Source organism: Gnatocerus cornutus, unplaced genomic scaffold, assembly GCF_029298725.1.
Source record: "Gnatocerus cornutus isolate USDA-ARS CGAHR unplaced genomic scaffold, icGnaCorn1.1 ctg00000222.1, whole genome shotgun sequence".
NCBI lineage: Eukaryota > Metazoa > Arthropoda > Insecta > Coleoptera > Tenebrionidae > Gnatocerus > Gnatocerus cornutus.
Window position 1 is genome coordinate 1 of NW_028275543.1, and position 8,842 is coordinate 8,842.

At 44.9% G+C, this 8,842-nt stretch overlaps 1 non-coding gene across 1 annotated transcript; it reads left to right on the top strand.

Annotated features, from left to right (window-relative positions):
• The first annotated feature begins 6,056 nt into the window (after positions 1–6,056).
• LOC148165752 (5S ribosomal RNA) lies at positions 6,057–6,176 on the top strand. The gene has a single exon (XR_015771206.1). It is a non-coding gene; the product is annotated as a 5S ribosomal RNA (ribosomal RNA).
• Positions 6,177–8,842: the final 2,666 nt, after the last annotated feature.

Sequence of the window (8,842 nt, forward strand, 5' to 3'; positions counted from 1 at the left end):
TCCCCACGAAGAGCTCCGGACGTCCCACCAACTCCTGGATTCCCATGAAGAGTCCCAGGAATCCCACGAAGATTCCCAGGATTCCCATGAAGAACTCCTAAACTCCAAACCAAGTCCAGAAGGAAGGAAGGACGACCAAGAAAGAAACAAACCTTGCCACTTTACCAACAACGCCCTAACTTTAAAACCTAATTTGAAACAAATGCATTGTATTCATACTTAAGCCAAAATTACTGTTTAGATATAAGATTTAAAAATTGTTTAAATTCCCTCGGTCTGCTGAAAAGGCCAAAAGCCTCACCAGCAGCCAAATAGAATGTATATCTTAAGAACTCGATGTAAAAACCCAAAAACCTAGAAATAAATGTATTTGAAGATGAAGCCGCGTTCGGCATTTATTTCAAGCCGTACGTTTGTCAGTGCGCTTCGTGTCAGTCGCAGTAGGTGTTTTGCTGTTTATATCGTATAACAACATGTCCGGAAGAGGAAAAGGAGGTAAAGTGAAGGGAAAGGCGAAGTCTCGTTCCAGTCGTGCCGGACTTCAGTTTCCCGTCGGCAGAATTCATCGTCTTCTGCGTAAAGGAAACTACGCCGAAAGAGTGGGTGCAGGTGCTCCCGTTTATTTGGCGGCCGTAATGGAATATCTAGCCGCCGAAGTTCTCGAATTGGCAGGAAACGCCGCCAGAGATAACAAGAAAACCCGTATCATTCCGAGACATCTTCAATTGGCTATAAGGAACGACGAGGAGTTAAACAAGCTCCTTTCCGGCGTTACCATCGCCCAAGGCGGTGTCTTGCCCAACATCCAGGCGGTGTTGTTGCCCAAGAAGACCGAAAAGAAGCCTTAAATTTAATTCTTCGCCGCCGTCATCTCGAACGAAAAACAAAAACTTTTATAAAAACCATCTTCACATCGGCCCTTCTCAGGGCCAAAAATTCAACTCGAACGAATTGATTTTTTCGCCAAAATACAACAACCTATGAGAATCATGTTAAAAAGTCTTTTAGATATTTTAAAGTTAAACCGATCAATTAATTCATTATACGAGCGTAGACTGAACGGAAGATTTTCGATTACATTCAACCAAGAAAGATGATTTTTACGACTTTTCATCGTAATTTTTAGAAAAATTCAATGCCCGACTAAAGCACGAACTCGACAACTCTATCTATAATAATTTATTGATTATCTAATTCAAGAAACATTCCGATTCGTCGTAAATTTCTTCACATTTCGCACATTAATCTGTTAAGAACATACACACACACACCGGTCGCCTATACGTGCTCTCCGTCTCGATAATTTCTTGCAGCAGCAGTCGTCAGCGGTGAGCCGTAATACTACAATCAATCGTTTTATTTGCTATGAGATTTTGTTTCAAGTCACGTCTGAGGAGAGTAACTCTACCCCATATTGGACATAACCTCAAATATACTCTTCGTGGCAAAAACGTTCTTTTAACGATGGTCATTCTAACCTAAAACTGCTGTCAAAATTGTCAAAGTCGCCGCCTGGATCACAAATTAAAATGATCACTCACTCCGTACGATTTTCATTTCGATTTGAAGACAAACACACAATTGAGCAACATATTTAATTCGTTTGATTTATTTTGTGGTTCTGAAAAGAACCGTTTTTTTTTGTTTGTTTGTTTGCTTGCCTGCGGGGGGTTTGTTGTTATTCCTCTGAGGATGCGGATACACGTCATAAAATGATAAAATTAACCGCCGAAACCGTAAAGGGTACGACCTTGACGTTTCAGGGCGTAGACGACGTCCATGGCGGTGACGGTCTTACGTTTTGCGTGTTCGGTGTAAGTTACGGCGTCACGGATGACGTTCTCGAGGAAGACCTTCAACACACCTCTGGTTTCTTCGTAGATGAGACCGGAAATACGTTTCACACCACCACGACGAGCCAATCTTCTGATCGCCGGTTTCGTTATACCTTGGATGTTATCGCGTAGAACTTTGCGATGACGTTTGGCGCCACCTTTTCCCAATCCTTTGCCACCTTTACCACGACCGGTCATCTTGATAAAATTAGGAAATTCTTCGTACAAAACGACGTAGCTTCGACCAAGTTCGTTATGGAACTAACGTCAAAATTTCATTCCGCGGGACTATTTATAAGTTACGGCAGCTCCACCTCGCGTTAAAAACGAATCCACCAATGGCGTCGCCGTATGACTCATCGAGTTTATAAAACGGCCGTTGGCGCGACGAAAATTTTCAGTTGACTTTCGAACGTTCGTACGTACGGTCGGTCGTTCGGTCGAAGCAAGCAAGCAAGCCACTACCTACGTTAATTCTTTTCATTTGATTCATCCGATATCCGAGATGGCGAGAACTAAACAGACGGCTCGTAAATCTACCGGTGGCAAGGCACCTAGAAAACAGTTGGCCACGAAGGCGGCCAGAAAAAGCGCTCCCGCCACCGGAGGTGTCAAGAAACCTCACCGTTACAGGCCCGGTACGGTCGCCCTTCGTGAGATTCGTCGTTATCAAAAGAGCACTGAACTTTTGATCCGCAAGCTGCCTTTCCAACGTCTCGTCCGAGAGATCGCCCAAGATTTCAAGACCGATCTCCGTTTCCAAAGTTCGGCCGTGATGGCACTTCAAGAAGCCAGCGAGGCTTATCTCGTCGGCCTCTTCGAAGACACCAACTTGTGCGCCATCCACGCCAAACGTGTCACCATCATGCCGAAAGACATCCAATTGGCGAGACGCATTCGTGGCGAGAGGGCTTAAATTTCCTCCATCCATCCATCCATCCATCCGATCCGACCATCTAGAATTAACAAATTCTTCATCTTCGAAGGTGTTAAAAGAAGAAAAAAAAAATCGGTTCTTTTCAGAACCACAATTATTTTCCAACGAATTGAAAATTTATCGTTCGCGCATGCAACTTTTTGAGATTGAAAAAAAAAAAAAAAAAAAAAAAAAGTTAGGTTATGTGATTTATTCACAAAATTCGTACTTACATAAAACGATAAACTTTTGCTTTTTTCTTTCACATTAAATTTTCTTTTAACTGAGACTATTTGAAACATTATTATATAATAAAGTTTATCATTCTTTGTAATAACACTGTTTCGACAGTCAAATGAATAGACAAGAAAATCAAATGAAAGTATGTATCTCCTCAACAGAATGTGCATTGTCCAAGCGAATCTTTCGTTCGTTTCTTGAAAATAATTGTGGCCCTGAAAAGGGCCATTTATTTGTATCGATGGTGCCCCTACGTCGATATATACGATCGGAGCACGTTCCCGAAACCACCAGGACGTCGTCGTCGTTGAAAAAATTAAATCATCGTCGTCGACTTTTCACTTCTTTCTCTTGGGTGAAGCGGTTTTTTTCGCTTTGACGGTGACGGCTTTGGCCGTTTTCGGTTTCGGCGCTTTCGGTTTCTTGGTTGGACCGGCCTTGTTGGATTTCTTCGCTTTCGATGGCGTCTTGGGTTTGACGGGCGATCTGGAGGCGGCGCTGGCTTTCTTTTCGGGAGCGGACGCAGCCTTTCTAGCCTTCGATACGGCGACGCTCTTCTTTTCGGCGGCAGTTTTCTTAGACTTGGCCGAAGCGGCGGGGGCGGCCTTCTTACCGGCTTTTGAGGCGGATCCTTTTTCGGCGGACGTCGGCGCTGACGCGACGGAACGTTTAGCAACGCCCGTCTTCTTGGATTTCGCCGATGACGACGCGGTCGCAGCGGCAGATCTCTTTTTCGTGGCGGACGGAGCCTTAGCTGCACCGGTGACGGCAGAAGCCAACTTGAACGAACCGGAAGCTCCTTTTCCTTTGGTTTGGACCAACGAACCGGATGCGACGGCGCCCTTAAGGTACTTCTTGATGAAAGGCGCAAATTTTTCCGCGTCGACTTTGTAGTTGGCCGCGACATATTTCTTGATCGCCTGCAACGAAGAACCGCCGCGTTCCTTCAAGCCTTTGATGGCGTTGGTGACCATCTCCGAAGTGGGCGGATGAGAAGGTTTGCTTCTCGGATTTTTGGGCTTCTTCTCCTTCTTCACCGGTGAGGAGCCGGAAGTGGCACCGGCGACCGTCGAAGCTGCTTGATTTTCTACGTCGGCCATATTTTCGTCTATCGCGCGCGCGTTTTTTTCTTTTTATTATAGGTAGGCTTATTCTTCGGTGAAAGAACGAATGAACTTTACAGAACGAATTGGGCGCCAAAGTCAAAGTGTTGGCGCGTTCGAAAACGCGCGGACCGCGGACTAAACGAGAGCCTTCTCGTCGAGTTAGAAAATTCAGTGGGCCTCGAATACAGCTTTCGCGTGATGGCATCGTTCTCTTTACGCGAAGATCACCGCCTCCGGGTGCGGGAACATGAGCGATTCGGTCGGCGATGGCCTCCTGAATAACCTCAAGTTTTCCCGGACGACCAGCCGACCTCCAAAAGCGAACAAGGACCGATCGAACGTCGACTCGAACAAAGACCCTCCGAAACAAGGAGATGACATCCAAGTTCGACGCCGACGTTACGCGTTTTCCACGAATAACAGGAAAGTTCCGCTTTCGACCAGACAAACTTGGAAGCATCCTCTACAAGTTTCACGAACGAATCGGTCGAAAAGTACGTGCGATCTTTTCGAAAATCGCCTCGCAAAGAGACGCAGCACGGATCGGAGCGACGACCGACGAACCTGCAGAGTGTAGGAAAAAAATTCACAAACGGTCGAAGATGACGTCCGAGAAGGTCGAATTTTTTCAAGAACGAAGATAAAACCTTCGCCTTTCGTAGGAGTTGATTTTTGAAAACGATCTTGACGAACAGGTCGGAAAAAAAACGATGTCAATTTCGGACTCGACCATGAGAAACGAATTTGTACGACGAACGGACTTTTCGAACGACTTTTTTCGCAAAATCGACATTTTTTCCTCAAAAATTACCTCACACGACGAAATCCCATCATCGAAACATCACCGAAAACAGTTTTGACGGCGAAATTCTCGTCAATTTTACGAAAATAAAGGGAAAATCAGACGGACCACCGTCGAACATCCAGCGACGGGAACGGACGAGTTTTTTAATTTTTCTTGCCAATTCATTGCGAAAGAAGCAATTTTTCTCGACGAAACCATTTTATAATCATAAAAAAAACTCCCCAAACACCACAAACCAACAAAAATACGGAAATCTTGCATTGTTTGCATTTTTCAGACACTCTAAATAAAACTACGTCGATGTCGGCGGATTTTCAGTCGGTCGTCGGTCGACAGAAATCCAACGAAATTTTCATTTGTTCTTCTCAAAAACGAAAAACAAACAAATCAACAAAACATTCCCTACTATTAGTCGACATTTCGAGCAGAAACTACGAACGTCGAAAGATTTAAAAAATGAAATATGTAGGTGTGCGTGCGTGCGTACTTACTTGAAACTTTTTTCTTGTTTCATCGTCGCACTGGAACAAATTAAATTTTAATGCAATGTAAACGCGACCACACTTTCGACGAAAACATCTCTATGAATCGAACGACGTCGGAAAAAGAATAAATCGAGAAGAGAACAAATCATGAAACAACACACACCCACCCCGCCCGGCCCGGCCAGAGTGGTGGGAATTTCGATGAATGAACAGACAAAGAAACCAACTCTGTTATCAGTTCTAAGAAAGAAAGCAGGTAGCGGCGGCGGCGAACCTTCGACCGTACTACGGTCAGTTCATGAATTAACCCCGTCCGTTCGGAGTTTATTCATCTCCGGTCCGTGTCGGCGTTTACTTCAAGTGGGTGCTATTTCCATCTAAGCAAGCAAGTGAGTAAGTAAGTTCTCAAATTTTAAATTACGTTAATCGCAAGTGACTCGTTGAGATCGTCAAACGAACAATTTAATTTAACGCCTCATACGAGTTTTTTTTTTTCGTCATTTTGTCGCAAAAAAAAAACTAAAAAACGACTCGCAAAAAAAAATTTTTTTTTTTTCTTCTTTTAAATCTTGTACATTTTCTGACATGTGTACCATCGAAAAATGTCACATCCAAACGATCGAACAATCACAAAAAATCGTCAACGTACCATCTTGGAAAATTTTACCAGGCAACGACCATACCACGTTGAAAACTACCGGTTCTCGTCCGATCACCGAAGTCAAGCAACGTCGGGCGCGGTCAGTACTTGGATGGGTGACCGCTTGGGAACACCGCGTGCCGTTGTCTCTACTCTTTTCTTTTTTTATTAACATTTCTGATGTCAAACTTTTTTTAAATATATATTTTTCACTATTTATATTTTCTCTCAGGAACTTATATAGTATGAAGACGAAAATTTTTAATTCGTTCGAGTTGAATTTGTGGTTCTGAAAAGAACCGATTTTTTTTCTTTTTTTTCCAACCAACTTCCAAGCTGCTCGAGGAGGATTTATTTTGAACTGGTGTATTTGGTGACGGCCTTGGTTCCTTCAGAAACGGCGTGCTTCGCCAATTCACCGGGCAAAAGAAGACGCACCGCCGTCTGGATCTCCCTGCTGGTTATGGTCGAACGTTTGTTGTAATGAGCGAGGCGACTGGCTTCAGCAGCTATACGTTCGAAGATGTCGTTCACGAAACTGTTCATGATAGACATAGCCTTGCTGGAGATACCGGTATCGGGATGGACCTGCTTCAACACCTTGTAAATGTAGATGGCGTAACTCTCCTTCCTCCTGCGCTTCTTTTTCTTGTCGCTCTTCGAGATGTTCTTTTGAGCTTTTCCGGCCTTCTTGGCCGCCTTACCGCTGGTCTTGGGTGGCATTCTCTTCTAGTCGTCGAGTTTAAAAAAACGTTTAAAAACAGAAAACGAGACAGACACGACGTGCACGTTACGACGAGTATACTCGATCTAAAACGCCGCACATCATCATTTGGTCTGTGGTTACTTTTTCGTGGTCTCACGATCTTCGTGTTCTTCCACAGTCATGGATCCTTTTCTTCGGTGGTTTTCTTCTTTCTTCTTGTTTTCTTCGGTGGCCTATTGTTTCGGTGGTTTTTCTTCTTTCTTCTTCGGTGGGTCTTGTGTTTCCAGTGTGGGACCTTTTCTTCTTCTTCTTCTTCTTTCTTCTATTCTTCTTCCATTGCGAGTCTTGGGCCTCTTGAATCTTCTCGTGTGGTTTCCTCTGTTTGCTTCCGAATTGTTGGGTTGTCATGTTCTGCTGCCTTCTCGAAGTGCCTCCTGGCGATCTCTGGATGACATCTTCAATGGGTGGAATCTTCAGGTCGTTGTGGATTTGTTCGTTGGTCATGAACCATGGGGCGTCGATGGCGTTCCTCAGGGTCCTGTTCTGCACGATTTGGAGTTTCTTCTTTCTTCTTTCGTCTGCTTGGTTCCAGGTTGGTGCTCCGTACGTCATGGTGGGCCTAATAACAGAAGTGTAAATACGTATTTTGTTTTCAATACTTACCTTACTCCTGCGGTTGAGGAGTGGGTAGAGTTCCTGGTTGATCCTTTTCGCCTTGATTTCCGCTTCGTTGATGTGCTTCTGGAAGTCAAGTTTTTGGTCCATGGTGATTCCAAGGTACTTGACTTCCGTCTTTCCATGGGATGTCTTCTTCGCTGAACTTGATGCTTCTTATTGGTTTGTGCTTCATTGGTCTCTTCGTGAAGATGATTCCGTTGCTCTTCTTCCCGTTGACTTTGATCTTCCATTTTTCTGTCCATTTTTCGATTTCCTCCAGGTGGGTGTTGATCTTCTTGGCGAGTCCTGCGGTGTGTCTTCCTTGGGCCAGGATGGCCGTGTCGTCCGCGAACGTAGCGATGACGGTGTCATCCGTCGTTGGAACGTCCGCGGTGTAGAGCAAATACAGGAGCGGCCCTAGGACAGAACCCTGAGGGACTCCTGCTTTGCTCCACTTCTTGGTGGATTCCTCTTCGTTGACTTTGACCTGAAAACAGCGATTAGTAAGGTACGAGTGGATTAACTTACCGTAGGCCAACGGGATCCGGAAATCGATAAGTTTCCGGACGAGTCCTTGGTGCCAGACTCTGTCGAAGGCCTTTTCGATGTCCAAAAAGACTCCTGTTGTCACTTTTGAGACGTTGAATCCTTGGATGATGAAGTCTGTGTTCCTTGTTGTTTGGTGGATGGTTCCGTGTCTTCTTCTGAATCCGTGTTGTTCTTCCGGGATGATTTTTCTTTCTTCAATTACTTCGAGAATTCTTCTTTGGATGACTCGTTCGGCTACCTTGCTCAGACTGGAGAGCAGACTGATGGGTCGGTAGCTGGCGGGGTCCTTCTTCTTCTTTCCTGGTTTGTGGATCATGATGATTCTTGCTTCCTTCCATGCTTCCGGGAACTTCCGGAGACCTAAAATTGCATTGGTTATTTTCAGTAGTGCTTGTTTACCTACCTGTGGCAATTTTTGGATTGCCGTGTTGGTGATTCCGTCCTTTCCCGGAGCTTTCTTCGGGTTGAGGTCCTTGATGATTCTTTCGATTTCTTCTTCGGTTGCTTCATCCATCCTGTACCCTTCTGGTACCTGGAGGTGATGCTGGACGTTCTGGTCGGTTTCCATCTCGAAGTTCCTGTCCTGTGAGGGGTTGTTGGTGAATTGTTCTTCCCATCTTCTCCGCGAAAACTTCTGCCTTCTCCCTGTCTTCGTACGCCGTTCCGGTTTCCGTTTCGAGGGGGGGGATTTCTTCTCTTTTCTTCCTCAGTGCTCTTGCCATTCTCCATGGTGGATGATCTTCTTCGTTGAGTTCTTCCATTTTTCTTTCCACTTCCGGTTTTCTTCTTCCCTGAGAATCCGGCTGAGTTCGTGGTTCCATCTGTTGAGTTCGCTCTTGTCCTGTGGTGCGAGGGTTCTCTGAAACACTTTTTTAGCTTTTCTTTTTTTTCTTGACGATCTCT